We start from the raw sequence: 27175 nt of genomic DNA, 5'->3' as shown, positions 1-27175 counted from the left end.
AGACCTCACCAGCAGGGAATGAAAGGCTATTTGATAGATTTGGATGAGATAGATGGAAGGACATGTGAATGAGGCATAAACATGATCATTGCCTTGTTGCCCTGAATGGTCTTTTATGTGCTGTGCATCCCATAGAAGTCTGTAGAGTTAGATCAATGTCAACTAATGCAATAAGTCACATCGGTGAACCTGTGCAGAGCCCATCAATCATGTCATGGTAGCTTAGCAACCCTTGCTTTTGAAAGTTATCACAGAGATTTGTACATATAAATAACATTACTGATTTATTGTTGAACATCATCATTATCAGAATGTCCTGAAGTAAATTGGTAAATTGGAGCATTTGTTATTCTTCTGTATTTTTGTGATAGTACAGATCTATCACCATTGTATATAGTGTATATAGTTACAGTATCTAGACTGTGCTTACAGCGATTGGCTGAGAGCTTAGCCACACCTACTGTCTGGGCCTTAAAGGGTTGTGTCCCTAGCCAGGTCGGATCATTCCGGACTGGTCGGCCACCTGTGAAGAGCTCCTGTCTTTTGCTAATAAAAGCCTTGGTTTGGATCAACAAGTCTTTGATTCTTTCGACGAGCTCTACAATTTTTGACTGTTTTATGTTCAGTGAACAGTTCTATTGATACTATGCCTCCGTATCAGTGCTGAGAACCTCTACCGGCTGCTCCTGCCATTGACCTAATCCTAGTTGTTAGGAAGTTCTGTCCGTGACATATTCCTGGAGGTGCAGCGATTGTGCAATGCCGAGTTGAACCAATCACTTCAGAATATATTTTATCACAGTAAAGCATCACAAGATGTTGACAGAAAGATTTGGTAAGGAGTCACTTCGAGAGAAAAGACTCAGATTTATGCGGCATGGAAACAGTCCCTTTGTCCCAACGCATCCATGCTGAACTATGAGCTCGTCCTATGAGCCTGTGTTTGACCCATACTTCTCATCCATTCCTGTACCTGTCTAAATGATTTTTAAACATTGCAATCATACTTGCTTTTACCACTTTGTCTGGCATTTCATTCATCATGTCCACCACACTCTGTCCAATAGCATTCCTCTTCAGGTCACCTTTTATAACCATATAACCCTATAACCATTTACGGAGCGGAAACAGGCCATGTTGGCCTTTCGAGTCCGCACCGGTTCACTGATTTTGTGCGCCCTCTTCAGGCACTGGTGATTTTAAGTGTAGTGTATCTTTGAGAATTTTAACATCTATCCATAGGTACTCTGTACTTTGGATGTGAAATCTCATATTAAAATATTCAAAAACATGGGCTGTGTGGGAGAAGCCAGTGAGTGGCCGTGGACATCTGTTCCCTTTCCCTTTAAATTCATGCTCTTTAGCTCTAGACTCCTCTATCCTGGGTAAAAAAGGACTGTTATCCATGTCCTTCATGATTTTATCCACCTTGATAAAATCAGACAGTGAGTTGGCCTGCTTTAGAGGCTGTGTGGTTCCCAAAGGTTCAGCAATGAATCTGTGAAATGGAGCCAGCGACAAGCCAGGATCATGCGTTTAGCCATCACTTCTTCAAACCACATCCCCAGCAATGCCTGGCAGCCTGTGTGTGCTCTCAAAAGCGTGTTTCACTATTGTGTACGAGCACTTAAAGTGGACAGGATTGATTTATATAATTAAGCTTATTTTAACATTTACGAAATTGATAATAAAAATGTATTTTTAATTCCACGAAGCTGCTCTCTATTAATTAGAGTTTGAGATTTTTCAGCTCAGAAACAGGCCTTTCTGTTCATCTTTTCCTCCTATGGACAAGGTGAGACCTGCTGAGTTCTTTCAATATTTTTGTGTTTCTACTACAAATGCAGCATCTGCAGACTTAGTGCTTGACTCCTGTCTGTCCATCTAGTCCATGCCAGCCAAGTTGTCTACTGAAGCTCGTTCCACTTGCCTGCATTTGCTTCATATCCCTCAAAACATTTCCAAATGAGAGAAGTATCCTTCCACCACCTTTCACGTGAAAAATTCAGTTGGAACAGAAGTAGGACACCTGGCCCATTGAGCCTGCTCCACCTTTCAATAAGATCATAGGGAGTTCTCACTGTGGACTCAGTGCCATTTAACTGAATGTTCCTAATGAATCTAAATTCCCCTAATTTTCAGAACCCTAACTACCTGTGTCTTAAATGCAGTAAATGAGGCAGCCTCCACTGCTTCTTTGGGCAGACAATTCCACAGATTCACTACACTCTGAGAAAAGCAGCTCCTCCTCATCTCCATCCTAAATCTACACTCCTGAATCTTGAGGCTACGTCCCCCTAATTCTAGTCTCACCTGCCAATAGAAACAGCCTCTCTGCTTCTATCCTGTCTATTCCATTAATAATATTATTTGCCCCTGTTCGATTCCTATGTATCTTTCTAAACTCCAGTGAGTTCAGTCCCAGGTTACTCAGGCTCTTCCATAAGCTAACTCTTTCATTTCTGGAATCAACCTGGTGAACCTCCTGTGTACCACCATAGCCTTTCTCAAGTTAGGAGACAGGAGCTGCACGCAGTCCTCCTGGTGTGGAGTACCCTGTCCAGTTGCAGCAGGACCTTCCTGCTCTAACCATGATTCCTTTAATTATAATAACCAAAATCCCACGTGCTTTCTTGATTACCTGGCGCACTTGCAAACTAACTTGTTGTGATTCATGCACAAGCACTCCCAAGTCTCCCTACACAGAAGCACAATGCAGTTTTACACCATTTGAATAATAGTCTGATCTAGTCATTTTTATTCTAAAGTGGATGACCTCACATTTACCAATATTGTACTCCAACTGCCAAAGCCTTGCCCTCTCAACCTGTCTTTATCTTGGCATCCTCTACACAATTTGCTTTTCCACTCCATTTACTGTCGTCAGTGAATTTAGATACACGATACTGGCACCAATCCTTGCAGCATTTCACCGGCCACACAGGATGCTGGAGACTGGAGACCGACAGATGAATGGCTCGCACCAGGCTGCTGGAGACTGGCTCATGGGAATCAGGATTTGGGATTGGGATTTATGAGGATGCTGGAGGAAAGAAGGGCTCCTGAAGGCTCTCATCTTCCTGATTGTGTTGGAGTTTTGGATCTGAGAGCTCGGGTTCGCCAATGGAGAGGACAGGAGGCTGTGTGGCTGCAGAGCTTGTGAGAGCGCGAGAGGCAAAACCAATGACTGTATCTCTGCAGGGAGTCTCTCTTGCTTTTCTTTCTCCGACTGGTGTGGGCGCTGGGCGAGAAGCACCAGTTTGTTTGCCTTTACGGCAAACAAAAGTCGACAAATGTTGTGTATTCCTGTTCATGACAATAATGGTATCTTGATTTACCAATCAGAGAAACACCCATTGATCATAACTCTCTGCCTTCTGTTGGTTAACCAGTCATTAATCCATACTAATACATTATCCCCAACTCTGTATACCTTGATTCTCGGAAGTCTTTTATGCAGCACTTTTTTGAACACCTTCTGTAAATCTAAATATATCCCCTCTCTCCACTGGACTTGTTATATCCTCAAAGAACTCCAGGAGGTCTCGGTTCAAGAACAGTTTTCTTTTCTAATGGCTATCAGGCTCTTGAAACTTCCCTCACTCCCCTGACCCTAAAAGACTTCAGGACCACCAGAAGGTCTGCCTGCACAATTGGAGCATCACTCTTCTTGTACAAACTGCTGCGGTGAATTTATCTGGCCTTTTACATTTTTCTGCTTGGCATGCTATTGTAATTTAATTGATGCTATTGTAGTTCGTGCACCTTACGCACATGTGTGGCTGCAGCAAGAAAGAATTTCAGTGCATCTGTACATTGTACCTATGAACTGACAATAAATTCTCAGCATCCATCATCACCGAGTGAAAGCTAACCTCCCCTTGCTGAGTCCATGCAGCATCTGACTGATGGAACAATTTCATTCCCCATGTCTCGCTATTTCTTACTTCATCATTTGGGCGTTAAGATAATCTGCCAAAAGTTACCTGCCTTTTTTAAGCAGGGGAGTTACATTTTGCCAAGCCAGTTTTGAGTTCAAGAAATTTGTTTCTTTTGTATCTCATGTGCCTTAACCTTCTGGACCAGCCTGTCATGTGGGATCTGGTTAAATGCCTTACCAAAGTCCATTCGGACAATATCTACCGCCTTGCCATGAACAAAATTACTGGAGAGGCTCAGCAGGTCATATAAGGTATCAGGCCTGAGCCTTGAAGACTGTCACTTGTGTGACCTGCTGAGTTACTCCAGCACTTTTGTTGTACTGACTAGCCCCCAGCGCCTGCAGATTTCTCGTTTATCTTTACCCTGCCTTCTCTTTAGTAATCCTTAAAAACACATAATTAAAAACAGAAGATGGTGCGAAACAAGGAAGTCTGCAGACGCTGTGATTGCAGTAAATTCTCAGAAGTGCCGGAGAAGCTCAGCAGGTACCGCAGCATCCATCGGAGGTAAAGATATATAACCAATGTTTAGGGCTGAGCAAAAAGCAAACAGGTGCCTGACTAAAAAGTAGGAGGAGGAGGGAAGAAAGGGCAGAGTCAGGACCACAGGCCAACAGGCAAGAGGCCATAGGATAGGAGGGAGGAGAGCACAACTGAAAATGGATCACGGGAGAGGTAGGTCCATGAAGGTAGAACTGGAAAAAAGCAGACATAGAAACATAGAAGATAGGAGCAGGAGTAGGTCATTCGACCCTTCGAGCCTGCTCCGCCATTTTCCCATTCAACGAGATCATGGCTGATCTTAAAATTCAGTACCCCGTCCCCGCCTTCTCTCCGTAACCTTTAATACCCTTATACTGAAGAAATAGATCTAATTCCCTCTTAAATAGATTTAATGTACCTGCCTCTACTGCCCTCTGTGGCAATAAATTCCACAGATTCACCACCCTCTGGGTCAAGAAATTCTTCCTCATCTCGCTCCTAAATGGTTTGCCTATTATCCTCAAACTATGGCCCCGGGTTCTGGATTTTCCCATCCTTGGAAACATCCCATCTGCATCCATTCTGTCCAGTCCTGCCAGAATTTTATAGGTCTCTATGAGATCCCCTCTCAATCTTCTAAACTCCAGACTGAGGGATAGGGAAAAAGAGGGACCCAAGGGGTGGGGAGCCAGAGGGCAGGATATATGAAAGGTGAAGGAAGAAAGCCTTTAAGAAAGGTCCACAGCAAATTACTAATCTTTCTTCATGACCATTGATAAATGTCAGTTTTTCAAATCTGAACTTCAGAAATCCAGTACGTTATTTTTCCCTTGGAAACGTTGGGCAACACAGGTTCATAGTGATAGAGTCAGCACCTCAGGGTGCCAGAGACCCAGGTTCAGTCCTGACTTTGGCTTCCTGGTGTATGATGTTTGCCCCTTCTCATTGTGGCCACATGGGGTTCCTCTTGGTACTCCCATTCATTTGCACGTCCCGAAGACTGGCAGTTTGTTGGTTAAACTGGCCACTGTAATTGCCCCAAGTATTCAAGTGGGTTGGTGAGAATGTGGGGAGAATGAAAATTGGGATTAATATAAGATTTGTATCAATGGACAGAGTGAAATGTAGAAAAAAAAGAAAGGTGAATTAAATCTTCCTTTTCATTGAAGACTCTATTCCAGCGTCAGCGACCGGGACGAGGGTTCAAATCTGGTGCTGCCTGTATGGAGTTTGTATATTCTCTCTGAGTCCATGTGGGGGTTCCCCAGTTTCCTGCCACCATTCAAAGCACGGGTGGGGTGCAGATCAGTTAGTTGGAATTGGGCAGCATGGGTTTGCGGGCCGAAAGGACCTGTTACTATGCTGTATGTTTAAAGTAAAAATTAAATCAGTGAGTGCATTAATTCTAGCAAAAGTCAAGGAACTGGTTGCAAAGTAAGCTGTTGGTCAACCGACTGAAGAATCCACTTGGACATGATGGACTAAAAATAGTGTATAGGCATGGAAAATTGGAAAGCAGTCAATAATCTGGCAGTTCTCTATGAAACCACCAGCCAGCTGGCATCATCCAAGCTGATACCTGGATGGAAGCCAGTGTAGAACAGCAATAGGTGGATAGAATTTGGTGTGAATTAGGATAATGACAGAAAAAGAAAATTGCATGTGTTCAAGCTCACGGAAGGCATAAGATCTCTTTCACCCCATGGAATTGATTGTGGGGCAATGGTGTGAGGAATTGCAGAGAAAAATCAGATGAGCCTTCAGAAAATACGTTCACGTTACTGATCACCTCTGATCATTCATGACGTGAATGTTGAACATGGAAGAAAATGTAATCTGAGCACAATCCATTTCTTCTCGCTTGGCTGTGGGAGGCGGGCATTTAAAGGATGGACGCATTGAACATGAGCAACTATGACGCAGAGCCATTGGCAGGAGAGTCGCGTGTTAAAACCGTTTGTAAAGTGGAAATATCGACCCTAAAGCAACTGCTGGTGTTAGTTTGAGCACCAGTAGGATTTGGTGTGATTAAGGTGGAGAGGACAGTACATTTGACTTAACTACACTCAATCTGATTTAGGAATGGTTCCTTTGACAATGGATTGTCCAGTGTGGGAAGATTTCCAATTCCAACCATGCTTAACATTAAAAGGTACCTTTGAAATTGAAGGACACAATGTGCCCATTGACTATGTTAAAAATAATCAAGACGTCAGGAATGGAGCATCCGAATCCAATTCAGTTGAAAATATTCATCATTTAACCTCATGCCTCCTCCTGCCTTACTTCTACCAGCCCTTCAATGAGTCACCTGACTTGTCCATCATTTGTGGTGTCCCACCTCCCCAGGCCATGTTCGAAAAAGATGAACACTTTATCTGTCTGAACCCCTGAGTTCCTCAACAATTTTTTGTTTGCTTAAGATTCCAGCATCTTCACCTCTTGTGCCTTTTCATTTTGTTTCCCAATTGATCAGTCAAAATATGCAGAAGACCCGGGTTCAAATCCAGCACTGTCTGTAAGGAGTTTGTATATTCTCCCTGTGTCTGTGTGTGTTTCCTCCAGGTGCCTGGTTTCCTCCCACCCTTCAAAACGTACTGGGATTGTAGGTTAATTGAGTGTAATTGGGCGGCATGGGTTCAGCTTCTACCATGCTCTGAACAACATTTAAAATTTAAATTTAAATATGCAAAATAGTAAATAACTTTAAATAAAACCACATTTTTAAACACCTTTGCGATTTTTTCACCAAGATTTGGTCCTAAAACATCTTGGAAATTCACCATTAATTCCTAAACTGTCAGGTTGATTGAGATACCTCACCAGCCCATGGCATTATCTCAGTATGGATCAACAAATGTTTCAAGTTCCTCCTGGGTTAATGCAAACCAATACTATTCATAAATTTGATTCTTTTTCCTGTTCAACTAATAGTTTCAGAAATCTGCTCATCACAAATTCAAAACATCCTTTGCCGATAAGCTCCCTGTGGCTTGAAGCAGATGCATGGAATTATTTACAGTTCTCTACAAGAGGAGTATCATTGCCTGAATCTGTCACCGCTTTTGAAATGTTTGCAGAATTATGCCAACAGGTGCTTCAAACATATGATGCAGTGTGTTTTATTTTCAACTGCAAAACATATTTGCTTGAGTTTATCAAATAAAGGTGTTTTGAGGGCAATGTCCTTGGCCTGATCACCTTCAAGCCTCATCACTGATTTTCCTACTATCCACAGGGTCAGGTGTTTGCTGTTTGTTTGCACAGTGTTTGCTTCATCTGGAACTTTTCGTGTCATGACATGACCAATACGTGCAGGCAGCAAGGCTTGATGGGTGAACAGTAAGAGCTATGGAAGACATACCTGCACAAATCCCAGACAATCATCAAGAGAGAATTTAACCATCCCTTCTTAACATTCATTCATTGGCATTACGTTGTACATCTAACCAGCGGTTCTCGACCTTTTTTCTTTCCACTCACACACTACTTTAAATATTCCTTCTGCCATTGGTGCTTAAGGTGGGATGTGGGTGGAAAGAAAAAGTTTGAAAACCACTTTTTTTTGTACCTAATTGACTTGTATGCGCACCATTTCATAACTCCAGAGGAAACTGCCCAATGACAATTTTTCTCAAGCAAAATAGTTCAGTAACAATTGGGTCTAGAGCAGTAGTTCTCAACCTTCCCTTCCCACTCACATCCCACCTGAAGCAATCCCTTCCTAATCACAGAGCACCGATGGCTTAGGGATTACTTAAAGTGGGATGTGAATGGGAAGAAAAAGGCTGAGAACCACTGATCTACATCTTGGGTTGACAATTATCCAGCTTAGTTGAGCCAGGCACATTACCCTTGTGGCTGATGAGCAGCTAAGAAACTAGTATTGTATGGTGAACAGCTCACCTCCTAACTCCTCAGTGTATAATCCAGAATTGTAATGAGACGCTCACCACTCTATTGGAAAATGGCAGCTCCATCACACTCAATCCATCTGATTGAGCAGGCCACTGATTGGACCATTATCCAATGCTTTGAACATTCACGCCCTATGACATAGCACACTATGACTGCAGTAGGGTGTGCGGAGGTCTCTCTTGGTGGCATTGCGCAGGCTTGTCTCTTTTTTCTGGGACTAGCTTGGGCGACAAGGGTAAAAGACTGAAGTAAATGCTGAGTCACACTTCATCTGGATTTGGACAAATTTATCGTCATTGCATCAAAATTCAGCAACTTCCTTGCCAATTGTATTGTGGGAGCCATCTCACTGGACAAACTGGCTTGCTTCGAGAATGAGTGTCATTCTTGGCTGCTTGCCACATTGCGTTAAGGAAGAGTGTGAAGAAAAAGAAAATGTTGTATTTGCTTTTCATTTTCGGGAGGCATTATTTCCCATCCCTAAATGTCAACCAGCATTTTGTGAAACCTTGCATTCATTCAATGATGGCCTCACAATGCTGTCAAGTAAAGAGCCTCAGGATTTAGACCCAGTGACAATAATGGGCTGACAATGTATTTCTGAGTCAGCTTGTTGGGTGATATGGTTGCAATATCCTGGTGAAACCTTTCACCGTGTTCGTCACTGACCGCACCAAGATCAGCAGGGAGGACGTCCAAGTGTGAATGCAGAGAATGAATGTTCAATGGACATGTTGCACTTAATAGTTTTAAGCAGACTTAGAAGAAAACAGAAAATCACAAAAATAGGTTACATTTAAAAGAAACATGATAATAATACACGATAATAAAATTTTAAGGTGATTTTCGTGATCAGCAGCTCAAAATCCATAAATGCACCTGTAGAGCTCGTCGAAAGAATCAAAGACTTGTTGATCCAAACCAAGGCTTTTATTAGCAAAAGACCGGAGCTCTTCACAGGTGGCCGACCAGTCCGGAATGATCCGACCTGGCTAGGGACACAACCCTTTAAGGCCCAGACAATAGGCGTGGCTTAGCTCTCAGCCAATCGCTGTAAGCACAGTCTAGATACAGGAACTATATACACTATGTACATTGGTGATAGATCTGTACTATCACAGCACCCAAAAGTATTGAGGAAGAAAAACCTTCATTGTCCAGTATTATCTGGACTAGAATAGAACACAGAACTGTACAGCACAGGAACGGGCCCTCCAGCCTACAATGTCTGGACCGAACACAAATTCAACTACATCTCTTCTGCCTGCACACGATACATATCCCTCCATTCCCTGCATTTTCATGCCTCGATCTTGTATGCTACCATAGTATCTGCTTCAACCACTACACCTGGCGACCCACTCCAAGCACCCACCACACTCTGTGTAAAAAAAAAATGTCCCGAACATCTCCTTTACACTCGTTCCCTCTTGTTTTAAATGTGTAACCTCCAGTATTTGAGATTTTTACCCCGGGATAAGGATTCTGACTGTTTACTCCCTCAACACCTCTCCTAATTTTATAAGCTTCTGTCTTGATTCCCCTGAGCCTCTGACGCTCCAGAGAAGACAAGCCAAGTTTGTCCAAAGTCTCCAGGCCCCATTATAGCAAATCCTTTTGTTCCCTTCCCAAAGCGCCACGTCTTTATAATGAAGCAACCAGAACTGTAAACATTGCATTCGTAGAATTTGCAGTTTAAATCCAAAAGAAATGGTTTGGGAGTTCTAGTTGTGTTTCATTTGGAAAGTCTGAACCAATAAAGAAAACTTCGTTCTTGCTAAGTGACAACTAGTTTTATTTCTAGTATTAGTCATAACACTGGCAGATTTACTTTACCTTAGTTAATTTTCTGAACTAGAAATTCAAAACCTTGGATTAAGATGTGGTTATAAATGTTCAAACTCCATTGTGTAACTTTAATTAAATTAATATCAAAAAAACTGCAGGTGGTCAAAATCTGAAATTGAAACAGAAAATACAGGAAAATGCCAGTTCACAGATCTGGGTTCGAATTCGACCATAAGACAGAGGAGCAGCCCATCGAACCTGCCCTGCCATTCAGTCATGAGATGATGCATGGTCCCACCCAGCACCACTGCCCGGCCTTCGCCCCATATCCTTTGATGCTCTGGCTAATGAAGAACTTATCAGTCTCTGCCTTAAATGCACCCAGTGACCTGGCCTTCACAACCACCTGTGGCAACAAATTCCATAGATTTTCCACTCTCTGGCTGTAAAGATTCCTCGGCATTTCTGTTCGAAGCAGGCACCCTTGAATCTTGAAGTTGTCCCCTCTTGTCCTGGACTCTCCCACCATGGGAAACAACCTTTCTACATTGACTCTGCCCTTGCGTTTGAACAGTCAAAATGTTTCAACGAGATTCCTCCTCATTCTCCTAAATTCTAATCAGTACCGGCCAAGAGTGGTCTGTCCCTTTGTTTCAGTACATTAGACCTTCACTCCAATATTATGTCATAGATTTGATGTGCTATGTGACCACATTTAATGTATTATATCTCCACTTAGCTTCAGTACTTTAATCCTTGATGATACTTTACTGCTTGTTAAGTCAATTTCGTAAAGTGTAACAGAATGAGAGCTTTTCTGCAACTCTCACATAGTTTTTCCACTTCATTTGAGAATTAAATGTATTGATATAACAATAGAGACACAGGAAAAGCATTTATGGATATTGGAATCTTCCAGCACAGCTGTTCATTCTGTCCTTGGCCCCTGTGGTCCCTGTTCATTTCCCTCCAAATCATCACAAAATTCCTTTTCTTAAAATTATTATGTGAATGAAAATATAACACATTGTTTTAACATGAAATTTCAAAATGGATTTCGGCTTAGACAACCATCAGACAAGAAAAAAATTCTTGGTAAAAGATTGACCTCATTACTTCATTTTAATAGGCTTTAGTGACCTGGAGCTAAATTTATATTTTGTTCCATTCAGACCATAATTAATCTTTTGGAGAATGAGCTTGCGTGACAAATATTTTCTACGTTTGAGTAGAAAGGAACACCTGGGCTAAGTTTAGTTTACTTGGTGGGAGTCTGAAGATTATTTTAAAAATATACAGTAAATCTCATTTCGGTCCTGAGGAGAACAGTGGTATTGAATGATAGGTAAAATCAAAATACTACTTAATTTTTACTCCTTGAAATCTTTGCTCTTTGGACTGGATATGTCCCATGGACACTGACTGGACCATGCCGTAATGAATCAAGGAATTCTTGGGAACTGACCATGTAATATTGCATGGTTGCAGAGAACTGGCTGTTTTAATTTCCTCCGCCCATCCCATGACTCACAAGAGGCCTCAATTGGCAACACATGATGAGGATAATGAGTTTATTCTCAAATACAAGGTCCAAGGTTCCTTTGTGTCATGTAATAACACATTACAAAAATGTAACATCATGATATATTTTAACTTTTGCCTGCAATAAGGCAAGGAATCAATATTAGTATTGCCTGGCGCCCCTTATGGTACAAGAGAAAGAGAAACCAAAGAGAGCCTCCTTCAGAGTCCCTGATTGTCCAGCTCTCCTGCAGCCTTTGGAGCCGTGAAGACTCCTGTTCGATTCATTGGCAACTTGAGCTCCAGACCCAAGGTTCTGATACGATCAGGAAGCCTTCAGCGCCTGAGGCCACCCGTAAGCCCTTCTTGCCCTCACCACACACTTGAATCCTGGTTCTAATACTTCCCATAAGCCAGTGGCCTGTATGCGTCCCCGCCACCGCAAGTTGCCTGCAGCCTGTGTGGGTCCCTCAGCCGCTGAGCCCTTTGCTGGTCTGTAACCGTGGTCACTGTCCTGTAGGGTCGTCGCCCATGTTTCGCTTTCTCAACGGAGGGTGTTTCTCCCTAATTCTCGTGCCTTGCACCAGTCTACTACTCACCAGGATTCTGCAACTCCATGTGCCCGCTACCAAGCACAGGCACTGCCATCTTGGGCACAAACCTTGCGGTTGCAGGATTTTACTTACATTTAACAGGACATTTAAATCCTGTACGAAGCTGTCGGCATTAGGTCTGGGAGTTTGAACCCTTCGCAACAGTGTTGTGTCTCTGCTCTCCCGTTTCCGCACCAGTGGCAATACTTTCGTGGCAGCAGGCCCACCATACTTTTAGTACATAAGTGCATTGGGCATCTGCACCTCAAGTCTTCCATGATGCAGCCAAACAGGTACTTCTGTTTAAAAAATGAAATCCAATAGTATGCATTAAATTATCCCAGTATGGAAATAGAAAATAAATATAAAAGTTCAATAATAAATATTCACAGTTACTGTTAGTGCAGGAAAAAAAGTGGTGCTTTAAATGTGCAGACAGGTCTTTTTGTGGTGCTTGAATAGTTTATGGTCAGGGTAGAAAGGGGAGCTTCACAAACCTGATAGTGGTTGGAAAAATACAGTTCTTGAAACTAGACAAACTGGACTTTGGGCAAAACAAAAGCAGCAGGAGGAAGTTGTGACCAGGGGAGATGGGATCCTTTATCATGTTGGCTGTCTTCTGAAGGCAGTGCCTGACAGAGACTAAAGCTGGCCTCAGGTTGAGGAAGATAAAGCCCTTTCCATGGACAGTCCTGGTGCCTTTGTAATTGCATGGGCTGTAAAAGGCATTTTTTTTCTATTCACAAATATCTCGGGTTGAAAATCTGAATAGAATCGGGGAAAATATAATTATTGTTTAAAAAAATATTCATTTCACTCATTTGATTAACATGAATATGGACAAAATGAAAAATGCTATCTTACTGATAAAGTTTGTCACATCTTTCAATCAAGAGGGGTCTCGTTAGGTTTACTACTAGAATACTAGTAGTTCTAGAACACAGGGAAGAGAAGAAATAGTTATGCAGTCGATGGATCATGGAACCATCACAACGTAGAGACTGCTGTGACTCTATCGAATAATCCACTCCCTTGTGATCCACCCACATCCCTATCAATGGGAAACGTCTGTACTGAGTCTCACTGGAAAGAATGGAAGACGCAGGCTTCAGTGCAACTTTTACTTCCCATTCAATTTTTGAGGAGCCATTAGGAAAAGAAAAAGGGGGAGTGGTTTGGGACAAAGTGGATGAGGAAGTAAAGGAAAGGTGTGTCCTCACATTAAGGTTCAAAGGTTCCTTTTATTGTCATGTAATAATACATTAAAAAGTAATGCACATCATCCTCTTCAACTTTTGTCTGGTGTAAGGCAAACAAAGGGGCGCCATGAGCATTGCCCGGCGCCCCTAACAATAGAAAAAAGAGAAGCAAATGAAAGTCCTGTTAAAATCATTGAGTGTTTGGTGGATTGACCTCCAGCACTCCCACTGCCTCTGGTTGCATGTAAAGTGCAGGCAAGAAGAAGCATTCCTTCCCTCTGGGTTGCTGGGGGTTGGGGTTGGGGAGAATAATGTGGGAGTTACATTTGAATCCTCCCATCAATTATGATGTAGGGAAAACCCAGATTGAAGAGCAATAAAAGTTTCTCAGAAGTAGTGGTGGGGAAGTTGTCACAGTATGACGGAGCTGGAGAAACTGGGATCATGGAATTGAATGCAAACTGTTTTCAGTGACTGCCTGGATTACAAGTGGCAAGTAGCTTTGTTGCATTGTGAGGAAAATAAAGGAGATGGAATGAACAGTGAGCTGATATTGTCAGGGAAGAGCAGAGAGCAGGCATGACTCAGATCACGAGAAGAAGAGGTTCTAAATCAGTATATTCAGCGGCATAATAATTGACAAGAAACGTTTTGATCATATCAGCTCTTTTATTTCATTCTCCAATATTACTCATCAGATGAATTCAAGAACACTCAATAGCAAAATGAGTTTCTTGATATTTTGAAATAAAAAATTCAAAACATTCATTAAAATATAGATTTGATTGACACGCGCTTGCAATCTTAAACACAGATATTTGATGCTTGTGTCTGCCAAATCCACTGCAAAGTCTCTTCGAAAGATGCCTGTTTGAAGGGAGTTTGTTTATTATTATCGGATTACTCAAGAACAACCAGACGAAACAGTTCCTGGTGCTCAAGATGCAGACACACAACCAGACATAACACACACACACACACACACACACACACACACACACACACACACACACACACACACACACACAAAATACATGCAGAGGACAAATATACAAATACTGTATAACAAATAGCAACAAATATTGTTCAGTCAATATTAGAGGCTCAGATGGTTAGCAGTTCCTTTGGTCATTCAGCATTCTCACTGCACGTGGAAAGAAGCTGTTTCTTAGCATGGTGGGGCTGGTCTAATACTCCTGTATCTCTTTCCCAATGAGAGTTGCTGAAAGATGATGTGGGCGGGGTAAAAGAGGAACTCAACGAATTTGAGTGCTCTCTTCAGACAACGATCCTAGTAGATCACATCGATGGGGATGGGGTGGGGGGGGGGGGGAATGGAGTCCACAGTGATCCTCCCTGTAACTCCTTTGTCACCCCACAAACTTGATGATCCTGTTGGAGCTGAACCTGGCAGTCCAGTCGTGATGTAGCAGCATGAACAGTAGTGGGCTGAGCACACAACCCTGATGTGCACCAGTGCTCAGTGTAATGGGGCTTGAGGTTTTGATGCCAAGACCAGTATCCAGTTGCAGAGAGGGCTACTGAGTCCCAACGAAGACAGTTTATCCACCAATCTCTGATTGTGTTGAATGTCGAGCTGAGGTCAATGAGCAACCGCCTGGCCCATATGAGGCATCGTTCTTTAGATGGGTAAGAATGTATTGTTGGTTGGTTGATAGGCAAAATGAATGGGTCCATTGTTGCTGGAAGGTGTGCTTTGAATTGCTCCATTGCCAGTGGTTCAAAGCACCTCACGATCATGGAGGTCAGTGCCACTGGCTAGTAGTCATTCAGTCCAGCTACCGTCACTCTCTTAGGCATCAGGCTGACGATGGTTGCTTTAAATCCTTCAGGGCCAATGGACTGCTGCAGTGAGATATTGAAGAGGCTCATGTTGCTTATTGTCTCTTTATTAACTAATGCTTCAAATGCAGAAGTTCTTAGATTAAATTCACTGTAAAAAATGCTAATAAGTTGTTATTGTAATGGATTTCATGTTCCAAAGCTAATAGAAAATGCTGAAGTCAAGAGACAGGACAATCATTTAGTGAGTGAAGTATGCACTTGATTCAATACAGCACACATTCTGCCTAAGCGAGACATAATCTCAAATCCAAGATGCTCAGGAATCGCAGTCGATCCTATGTGCCTTTATAGCACCTCATCTATTCTTTATTTGTTTATTTATTACAGAACAATGTCAATTTGGTTGTAATATTTTAAGACCATAAGAACTATAGGAGCAGAAATAGGCTATTCAAGAGCTGATCAGCCCCACTGCCCGGCCTTCTCCCCATAACATTTGATGCCCTGGCTAATCAAGAACCACTCAATCTTGGTCTTAAAAACACCCAATGACCTGCCCTTCACAACCACCTGTGGCACCAAATTCCACAAATTTACCACTCTCTGGATAAAGAAATTCATGTCATCTCTGTTCCAAGCCTAAGGGTTTCAATCCTGAAGTTGTGCCTTCTTGTCTTAGGCTCTTCCATCATGGAAAGGGACAGACTGAGTAAATGTGGATAGGCTTTTTCAATTAAGAAAGGGGGAGATTCAAACTAGAGGACATGGTTTAAGATTGAAGGGGGAAAATTATAAGGGGAACATGAGGGGAAATTTCTTTACGCAGAGGGTGGTGGGGATGTGGAATGAGCTTCCGGCAGACGTGGTCGAGGCGGGATCATTGGTTACCTTTAAGGAAAGACTGGATCGTTACATGGATAGGAGGGGACTAGAGGGGTATGGACCGGGTGCTGGTCAGTGGGACTAGGAGGGTGGGGATTTGTTACGGCATGGACTAGTAGGGCCGAACTGGCCTGTTCTGTGCTGTAAGTGGTTATATGGTTATATGGTTATATGGAAACATCTGCTTTGTGCATGTCTTTCAACATTCAAAATGTTTCAATGAGAAACATTCTCCTAAATTCCAACAAAAAGAGGCCAAGAGCTGTCAAATGTTCCATATATGAAAACCCTTTCATTTCTGGAATCATCCTAGTGAACCTCCTTTGAACTCTCTCCAATGTCAGCATTTTCTTAAATGAGGAGCCCAAAACTGCTCACAATGCTCCAAGTGATGTCTCACCAGTGCCTTATAGAGCCTCAACGTCATATTCTATTCATTTTGAAATGAATGCCAGCATTTTATTTGCCTTCTTCATCAATGATTCAACCTGCAAGTTTTCCTAGAGTCACGTGATGGAATAGTGGCCAGTAAGATAAAGTTACAGAGAAGAGAAAAAAGATGGCACCCAAGAAGGAGAAAGTAAAAACAACCGAAAAAAAAAGAAAAGCCACCAGAGAGGAAAGAAGAAGGCCTTACCTGCACGAAGGAACAGGGAGCTATGGTGGCAAGAACCGCCCGATCCCCGAGGTTGGTGCCTGCCCTGCAGAGTCGTGATCTCCCAACTGGTGGACTTCAAAAATGGCTCTCAGAGCCAAACAAAAATCCGCATCTGCACATGCGCGCAATCAAAGGAAAAAGAGGACAACGACGGGAAGGGGGCTCAGCAGAGGAGCGGGCAGCCACAGCACGACCAGCTGAGGGATGTCCGACACCTGGGCGCTCAACTGGAGGATGAGGATGGCGGCAGGGGAGGGAGCGAGGAAACAGACAAGGGAGAAAGATGGCTGGGTGACCAACAAGAAGATCAACGGCAGGAGGCCAGACAGACGAACTGCTCAGGAGGGGAGGCCCAGCAAGAGGAGGCTCGACAAAGAGATAGAAGCAGCTCATCAGGAAAAATAGAAGAGACACAGACACAAAAAAGAGAAGAAGACACAAACACATGTACAGACACAAAAGAAGAGGAAGAAGACCAAGATCTTCACAGAGAAACAGAAGATAAAACAGATGGACAGAATGTAGATAAAGCCTTTTTTGAAGAACAAACGAGAGCATTAAAAAAAATGGTTGTCTTTAGAATTTAGTGCAATTAAAAGAAAAATAAAAAGAGCAGAAGATAAAATGCAAAGTTTAGAACTGGTCATGACAGAAATAGGGAAAAGAGTAGAGAATGTGGCAGAGCGGGAAACGGCTGTAGAAATGGAAGTAAGTTACGTAAGAGAAAAATTGGAACAAAGTGACAAAAAAAAATTAAAGAGACACTAGAGTTGTTATCTCGGAAAATTGATATGTTGGAAAATTATAGTAGGCGAAACAACATAAAAATAGTGGGCCTGGAGGAAGATGAAGAAGGCACAGACATGAAGGAATTTATAAAAGGATGGATCCCGAAGGTCCTGGGAATGACAGAAATGCAGAAAGAAATGGAAATAGAAAGGGCACACAGAGCACTAGCTCCGAAACCACAGACACATCAAAAACCAAGATCCATCTTAATAAAATTTTTGAGATATACGACAAGAGAAAATATACTGGAGCGGGCAAGGAATAAAGTTAGAGAAGTTAAGAAGCCATTGGAATACAGGGGTCAAAAAATATTTTTTTACCCAGACATAAGTTTTGAACTCTTAAAGAGGAGGAAGAAGTTTAATACAGCAAAAACAATTTTATGGAAAAAAGGTTATAAATTCATGTTAAGACATCCAGCCGTGCTTAAAATATTTATACCCAGGGAGCAAAACAGACTGTTCTCGGATCTGGAGGAAGCACAAGAATTCGCAGAATGTTTGCAGGACAGAAGGAAAGATATAACAATAATGAAGAATGGCAATAAAGTATATATAAAGATGTAAAAACAATGTATAAGTAAAGAATTAAAGAGGAGAAAGATAAGGAAGTAAGGGGAAAAAAGAGAGAGCTGTGTTATATGTATTAAAAAAAAAGTGTTTTCTGGGGTGAGAGGGAATAACCGTCACTGCAAAATCAGTTGACGCTTGCGAGCAAGATCGCAATCCAAATGGAAAGGGGAGTTGTGGTTGCCTGGCAAGGGGTAAGAGGCAACTCAGAGAGGGGGTGGGAGCATTTGGGATTAAGGGATTATTGGGTGTGGGAATTGTTGGAGTATTTTATGTTTTAAATGTGTTGTCATACATTGAGTTTAATAAGGAAAAACTAAGAGATGAAAATGGGGAAAAGGGGGATGGAGGTGGTGAGGAAGTGGAAAAGAGGTGTAAGCAAGATATAAGATGGCACATTGAACTATATGACTATAAACATTAATGGAATACATTACCAAATTAAAAGGAAGAGGCTACTAAATTTACTGAAGAAAGAGAAAATAGATATAGCATTTGTGCAGGAAACGCATCTAACTGAAGTGGAACATAACAAATTAAAGAGAGACTGGGTAAGACACGTAGCGGCAGCATCATATAATTCAAAAGCTAGAGGTGAGGCTATATTAATTAATAAAAATGTACCAATCAAAATAGAGGAGGAAATAATAGATCCAGCAGGGAGGTATGTAATGATAAAGTGTCAGATATACTCAGAATTTTGGAATTTGCTCAATATATATGCAGCTAATGAAGAGGATCAAAAGTTTATGCAGGATTTTTTTTGAAGATTAAGATTTTAACCTTAATTTGTATCCAATGTTGGATAAAACTGGACAAAAGACAAGCAAAATGAATAAAGTAGCCAAATTTATGGTTAAATCAATGCAGGAAATGAAACTTATGGATATATGGAGGAAGCAACACCCAAGAGAAAAGGAATATTCATGTTATTTGAGTAGGCATAAAACATACTCAAGGATTGATATGCTTTTGTTGTCAGCCCATATTCAAGGGAGAGTTATTAGCAATAGAACTGGAGGACATCCCACCAAGAGCATATAGATGGAGATTAAACTCCATGCTACTTAAAAGACAGGAATTTAGAGAGTTTATTGAACGCCAAATTAAAATGTACTTTGAAATAAGTATGGAATCAGTGAAGGACAAATTTATATTATGGGATGCAATGAAAGCGTTCATTAGAGGGCAGATAATAAGTTATGTAACTAAGATGAAAAAGGATTACAATCGGGAAATAGAGCAGTTGGAAAGGGAGATAGTAAGTACAGAAAAGGAACTAGTAAAAAAGGATGATATAACGAAAAAGAGAGAATTGGCAGACAAAAAATAAAATATGAAACATTACAAATGTATAAGGAGGAGAAGAACATAATGAAAATAAAGCAAAAGTATTATGAACTGGGAGAACAAACACATAAAATATTAGCTTGGCAAATTAAAACAGAACAAGCTAAAAGAACTGTATTGGCATCAAGGAAAAAGGACAAATAAATTACATGTAATCCAATGGAGGTTAATGAGAACTTTAAGGAATTTTATGAACAATTAGACCAAACTGAGAACGAGGGGAAAGATGATAAAATAGAGGAGCTTTTAGCTAAAATTGAACTGCCAAAATTGCAAGAGGAACAAAACAGATTAATAAAACCATTTGAAATAGAGGAAGTACAGAATATATTAAAAAAGCTGTCGAACAATAAAACACCAGGAGAGGATGGATTTTCAATGGAATTTTATAAAATTCCACTCCTGGAAGTAATGAACCAGGTAGAAGAAACACAAAACTTGCCAGATTCACGTAAGACAGCAATAATTACAGTAATACCAAAGATGGGGAAGGATCCATTAACACCAGCATCATATAGACCAATATCTCTACTTAATTCAGATTATGATAATAGAAAAATTATTAGCAAACAGATTTGCCGATTGTGTACCAAAAATAGTAAAACAAGATCAAACTGGATTTATTAAGACGAACAGCGGATAATGTCTGTAAACTTATTAATCTAATTCATGCAGTTCAAGGAAATAAGAAACCAAGAGTGGCTGTTGCTTTAGATGCACAAAAAGCCTTTGACAGAGTAGAGTGGAACTACTTATTTGAAGTATTACAGAAGTTCAATCTACCAGAAAAATATATTAATTGGATTAAAGCATTGTATAATGGACTGTTGGCAAAGGTAGCAGTAAATGGATGTGTATCGAACCAATTTAAATTAAGTAGGTCAACGAGACAGGGATGTCCATTATCCCCCTCATTATTCGCCTTAGCAATAGAAACTTTGGCAGAACTGATAAGAATAGAAAATAAAATAAATGGGATAAAAATAAAGGAGAAGGGGTATAAAATCAGCTTATTTGCAGATGACATCATAGTACACCTAACAGAACCAGAGATATCGGTGAAAGAATTACATAAGAAATTGAAGGAATATGGAGAAATATCGGGGTACAAGATCGACGTAAAGAAAAGTGGTGATGCCAATGAGTAATGCGAATTATACAGAATTTAAAAAAGAATCATCATTTAAATGGCAAACACAAGCAATCTGATACCTAGGTATTAGGTTAGATAATAACTTAAGCCAACTGTACAAACTAAATTATCATCCACTAATAAAAAAATTGCAGGAAGACTTAGAACATTGGAAAGAATTACTGCTAACATTGATAGGTAGGGTAAACTGCATTAAAATGAACATGTTCCCAAGGATACAATACTTATTTCAAATGTTACCAATTCCCTTAACAGAATTTTTTTTAAATGAACTAAAGAGAATAATAAGGAAATTGTTGTGGAATGGGGGAAACTGAGGGTAGCGTTAGACAAATTAACAGAGAGGTATAACCAACGTGGTTTGCAGTTACCAAACTTTAGAAATTATTGTAAAGTTGCACAATTAAGGTATTTATCAGATTTTTACCAGACAAGGGAAAAACCAGACTGGACTAAGATAGAACTAGATAAAATAGGGGAGAAGGTACATATACTTTATAAGTCAGATGAAAAGTTGGTGCAATATAAAAGCCCACCAGTATTGCATCATTTGCTTAATATATGGAAGAAGATCCACTTAGAAAGCAAAAAAAAACAAATTACCAACTACCTAAACTATTGTTGACGCAAAATCCACTAATCCTTTTACAATAGATATCCTTTCCTTTAGAGAATGGGAGAGAAAAGGAATCAAAATAATAGAAAATTGTTTTTTTGGGAAATAATTTATTAACATTTGAGCAGTTGAAGTACAATTATGGTATAACTCACGGTACAATGTTTGCATATCATCAACTGAAAGCTTATTTAAAGGATAAATTGGGAAACAGCTTGAGATTAACAGAAGGAAGCAGCTTTGAATATGTGATTACAGACACAATGATAATTAAAAGATTTATAACCAACATGTACATTAAGCTGCAAGATAAGGAAAAAGATGAAATAAACTATAAACCTCAACAAAAGTGGGAAAAGGATTTAAACATAAAGATAAAAAATAAAGCATGGGAAAAGTTATGTTCTGGAACTATGAAGAATACAATAAACACGTTACACATGATACAGTATAACTGGGTACACAGGTTATATATCCACTCCTCAAAAATTAAAAGAATGGGATCCAGCAGTATCAGACAGATGTTTTCACTGTAAGAAGGAAATGGGAACAGCACCACATGCAATTTGGGCATGTACGAAAGTGAATACGTTTTGGGAAGAACTAAATCAGATATTAAATAAAATCACAAGAAATCCAGAGATCTTTCTTCTAAGTAACATCAGAAGTAAAGAATTAGGCCTCAAATTAGATAAAATGCAAAATCGATTCATTATGATAGCCTTAGCTGTAGCAAAAAAATGTATAATATCAACTTGGAAAATGGAAGAGAGCATGAGAATACAGCAGTGGTACATGGAAATGAATAAATGTATTCCATTGGAAAAAATAACATATAATTTAAAAAATAAATTCACATTGTTTGAACAAATTTGGGAACCATACATGGAACACAACAGAGAGAGCTTGCCTCGGACCTCCACCCCCTAAAATGAGAAGACAAAACAACTTGATTCAGTGGGTAAAAGTAGATGACGAATTTTTCTTGTTCATTTTCCTTTGTGTGTAAATATATTGTTTAATGGTTTTATTGTATTGTATATGTTGAATATTTATGGGTTTTGGAGGGGGGTGGGAAGAGGGGAGGGTGGGAAAGGGGAAAAAAGGGAAAATGTCACTGTGTATATTTAATGAGAAACGTTTGTACATATTTTGGTTGATATGGTTCACAGTGTGAAAAATAAAAAAAATTATAATTAAAAAAAACCTCCAAGTTTTCCTTCAGGCTAAACTGCACGAGGATTCCCAGGACCCTTTGCATCCGGGTACTGTCAATTTTCTCCCCATTTAAAAAATAGTCTGCCTGTTTATTTTTTCTACTAAAATGTATGACCATACACTTTCTGACATGATGTTTATTTGCCATTTCTCTGCCCATTCTCTACAGCCTCAGTAATTTTTCCATACTACGTGGTCCTCCACCCACCTTCGTATCATATCATCTGAAAACTTGGCCACAAAGCTATTCATTCCATAATCCAAATCATTAATATTCAACATAAGAAGAAGTGACCCCAACATCACCAGCAACTGGCAGCCAATCATTTTTCAGGTCTCTGCTTCCTGCAAATCAGTCAAAGCTCTTCTCACTTCTCTCTGTTTCCTGTTATACCAGTTTCTTATCTTGTTAACTATCCTCATGTGCAGCACCTCGTCAAATACCATCCGAAAATCCAAATACACAACATCCACTGCATCTCCTTTATCCAGCCTGCTTGTCATTTCCTCAAAAATGTCCAAAAGGTTTGTCAAGTATGATTTTCCTTATGGAAACCATGTGGGCTTTGACCTATTTTCTATAAAGCTGGTTGGCAATGAGAACAAAATACAGTAGGAGAGAAATAAACTCCTTTCCAAAAATTTCCAAAGCATCTCTGAAAAGAAATTGGTTAGTTTCGGTTTCTTCACCCAAGCCCAAAATTCATACAGTGCAACTCCGATTGTCCAAAATCAGATTCTCTGAAATCCTCATTTATCCGAAATTTTCAACCTCACAGATTGAAAAAAAATCACTCGACATGAAATTAGAACAATAATCGTCCTTGTTTCAGGTAACTCCCTTCCCTTTCTCTTTCCATTTCTTCTTTACCTTCCCCTACTGACTTTTCTCTCCAACTCTTCCTCTCAAGAAGCGTGCCACTGTCTCCCAGCCGCAAGCAGTCGGAAGAATCCCTGTCTCGACGTCATCAAGGAGAGCGGCCTCCCAGACAGGAGCGGAACCTTGGGCTCAGTGATGTTCCCTCCCCTCCCACTTTCCCACTATCCCCTTCCCTCCCTCCATCCTCAGCACACCGGAGCTCCCGACACCAAATCTGACCCCACCACCCCCCCCCCCCCCTCGGCCTACTACCACACACACACATACACACACACACACACACACACACACTGGACTCCCCAGTGTGTAGGCCTAAGGGAGGATTCAGATTTGGGACTCGGGCATCAGGAGCTCCAGTGACCGGAGAGATAGGAACCCGTTGATTCACTAGAGAGTGTTCCACTGGCTCAGGAAGCCTCCCTGGGGATCAGCGGCACCAATAGGAACATGTCAAGGATTGGCTGAGGTGGTTGGGATATCTTGGAGATCAGTGGCGGGGGCGTCCATTTTTTTGGTGAGAATTAAACACTATTTTAATGATTAAAAAGCCTTCCCTTGTTGTTTGTTGTTTAAACATTGATACAAGTGATTTGCTGTTGCGACTGGGCTGTTTTAAAAAAATGACCAGTTATCAGAATAAATGTTGATCAGATATAGGCCTGGTTCCAAACATTTTGGATAGTCGAGTCGTACTGTAGTTCAGCTCGATCATTTGGTAATGTTACAGTTCAGGTAATATCAGTTGGTCGCACATAATTAACGTAGCAGTTAGCGCCATGATCTTACAGCACCGTTGACTGGAACTGGGATTCTAATCCCGTGCTATCTGTAAGGAGTTTGTACATTCTCCCCGTATCTGCTTGTGTTTCTTCCATCAAAAACCTACCGGGGGCGTAGGACAATGGGTGCTCCTGGGCGGCACAGGCTCATGGGCCAAAAGGGCCTGATACCGTGCTCCATGTCTAGAAATGTGTTTGAGGGTTGTGTCTCCTGTCGATCAATGTGTGATCCAGCAAGAGTTGCCAGCATCAGCTCTGCCTTGAAGAATGATTACTTGATTATCTGAAGGGACTTAGACCCATCTTCTCTTCCAAAGTCATGTTTTCCATTCATGCATTCATCAAAAGAATAAACAGAGGGAGTAACAGAACGTAATGAGAAAGAAGCGAAGATGCATGAAGATGCCTCATTTTCACTTGCTTTAGTCATCTAAATGCTCCATTTTTCTGATGATGAACAATTTTAACAAGTTTTTTTGTTGAATGTTTTTGGTGTATTCAATTGAGCTTTTACTCAAAGGAAATGGTCTGCAATGTGTGCAAGGTAAGCCATTTAGTCATAATTCTGCTGACATCCGTAAAAACTTTGAGCCTTAGAATGTCACCAGATTGAATGAGTGTCTTGTAGCTCACTGTGACCCATCCATTACCCAATAATAAATGAGTTGAGATAAGCAAAATTGGATTTAAACTTCATTAATTGTTTACACAGGAATTTACACTCATTGATAAAAGCTAAGCAGCCAAATGTCCATTGATCAGCATGTAATAAAATGCAGGCATTGTTTAAAGTCTTCACTGTCAATTTCCCACTCAACATATTACAATTATTTCTGCCTTCTCAAAGGTCTTGTCATCAGACGAACTTTTATGCAGCAAATAGAACGGAACTGTTGTCAACGTAGAAGCCTTTCTAATCAATTTATCAGACTTCATCAACAATCTCAGTTAGTTGCCATTATTTCTCCCATTCTTTTCTCTCAACATTAGACAATCATACATTGATTGATTCATTTTCCTTTGGTTTCTGTAACTAGAGAACACCAGGTCAGGGTATTCTGCAAAGATTCTGTTACACGCCTCAGAAAGCAGCAATAGAAAATTGCCAAGTCCGTGTTGTATTTTAAGTATTTTTTTTATTAATTACCAATAATATAACACCTTATCTAACTGATCTAACCTTAACCCTCAACTATGTGCAAATGTATGTGTGTGTGTGTGTGTGTGTGCGTGTGTGCGTGTGTGCGTGTGTGTGTGTGTGCGTGTGTGCGTGTGTGCCCATGGAAATACCCAAACCATTACAGCTTAGGCACAATTCTGGAAAGTTATTTCAAAGTCATTCTTTGACATCCAGTGTTGACACGAAGACTCTTAAGTTGATGCAAAGAAGTGATTGCAGATGAGATGGGAGAGACTGCAGAAAACTCACGAAACCTTGACGAGTTACTTCCAGAGCGAATGTCCTTTCGCACAAGTGGTGGTCACAACTCCCCTTTTCCTTTCATGGGGGATCCGAAATGAATGATTTGCGTAATACTTCCAGAACCCAGATGCGGGTCAGTCCAAAGCGACCATCAGTATGGTCGTGATCCAAATGCAATGTTTCCTCTGCTTCCAGAGACCCAAATACGGCTCAATCAAAGTAACCTTTTCTTTGGCTACAATGGGATTCAACAATTCCCCTTCAAAATGACCTTTCCGTTGGTCACTGTGTGGTATACTAACTCCCCTTCAAAAATATCCGTTACTTTGGCCAGGGTGAGGTTCAAAATCCCCCCTGATAGGGAGAAATAAACAAATGATCCATTACCACACAGCCACTCCCACACAGTATTCCTTCCAAAGAGCTGCTCCTCCAAGTGCTGCCTCCTTTAAAATGGTCCCCGATCAAACAATGTGCTGTTTCTTTAATAAGTTGGTCATGTGACTCTGCCTTTGCGTCCTTGCTTCTCTTCAGAAGTAGCGGAATGAGGACATGCTGGACCCGCCCACAGTCATCTCCAAAGCTTGCAGGGATTGCAGCTTGATTTCTTAGCTCTTAAAGTGGCAGTCCCACTAAAATGGAGATGAAAATGGGAGCACGTAACTTTCTCTCCTCACACACAGAAGGAAAGAGCACCCTGACCTCAATTTTAAAAGACCACACATTTCTCAATATATCTGGGCTATTTTTCATTTCCAACGTATTGTTGCTGTGACTGTAACTGTCAATTTAATGTCATTTTGTGCTGAGTTGTTGACTGCTTAACACAATTGCTGGCAGGAGCCTGGATGGAGTTATTCCAAGTTATTTCACTTTGAAATAATGTTCTGAACCCTTTGGGTGACATAAAGAAGGTTGCAATTATACAGTGCCTTTCTTTACTTCACAATATCTGTACGTCCTTAACAATCAATGAAGCATTTCAATAGTGAATTCTCTGTTGCAATAGCAACAGCTACTACTATTTATATAGCTCCATTAATAAAGCTAAAACATCTCAAGCCATTTCATTGGAATGTTACTAAACAACAAATCTATTGCCAAGTAAATCAAGAAGTCTGCAGACGCCATGATTGTAGTAAAAACCCAATGCACTCAGCAGGTCAAAAATAACCAAACCATAGAACACTACAGCATAGAAATAGGCCTCTTCGCCCCTTCTAGTCTGTGCCAAAACCACTTTTTTTTTGCACAGCCCCACTGACCTGCACCCAGCAAAGATAAAGATACATTACCAGTGTTTCAGGGATTGAGCCCTTCATCAAGGTATGGGCAAACTGTAGGCAGGCACCCGAATAAAATGGCGGAAGGGGAGGGGGAGGGGAGGAGCACAGGCCTACAGGCAAGAGGTCATAGGTGGATAAGGGGGGAAGGATACTAATGGCAAACAAGGAGGGAGATTGGCTCTGTAAATGGAGAGGGAAGGGGTGGAGAGCAAGAGGAAACAGACATAAGGAAGGGATAGGGAAGAGAGGGAGAGTGGGGAGTGGTCTTGCAGAAACCAGAGAAGATAATGTTAATGCCATCCGGTTGGCAAGTTGTCAATGCA

The 27175-nt window shown here is 40.9% G+C and overlaps 1 protein-coding gene across 23 annotated transcripts in view; it reads left to right on the top strand.

Moving 5' to 3' along the window:
- Window positions 1–27175, top strand: part of LOC138753237 (neurexin-3-like) — a 2173925-nt gene that overhangs the window by 1301248 nt on the left and 845502 nt on the right. The window lies entirely within an intron of this gene.

The sequence above is a fragment of the Narcine bancroftii genome, chromosome 2, assembly GCF_036971445.1.
Source record: "Narcine bancroftii isolate sNarBan1 chromosome 2, sNarBan1.hap1, whole genome shotgun sequence".
NCBI lineage: Eukaryota > Metazoa > Chordata > Chondrichthyes > Torpediniformes > Narcinidae > Narcine > Narcine bancroftii.
This window is presented reverse-complemented; position numbering and strand designations above follow the sequence as displayed.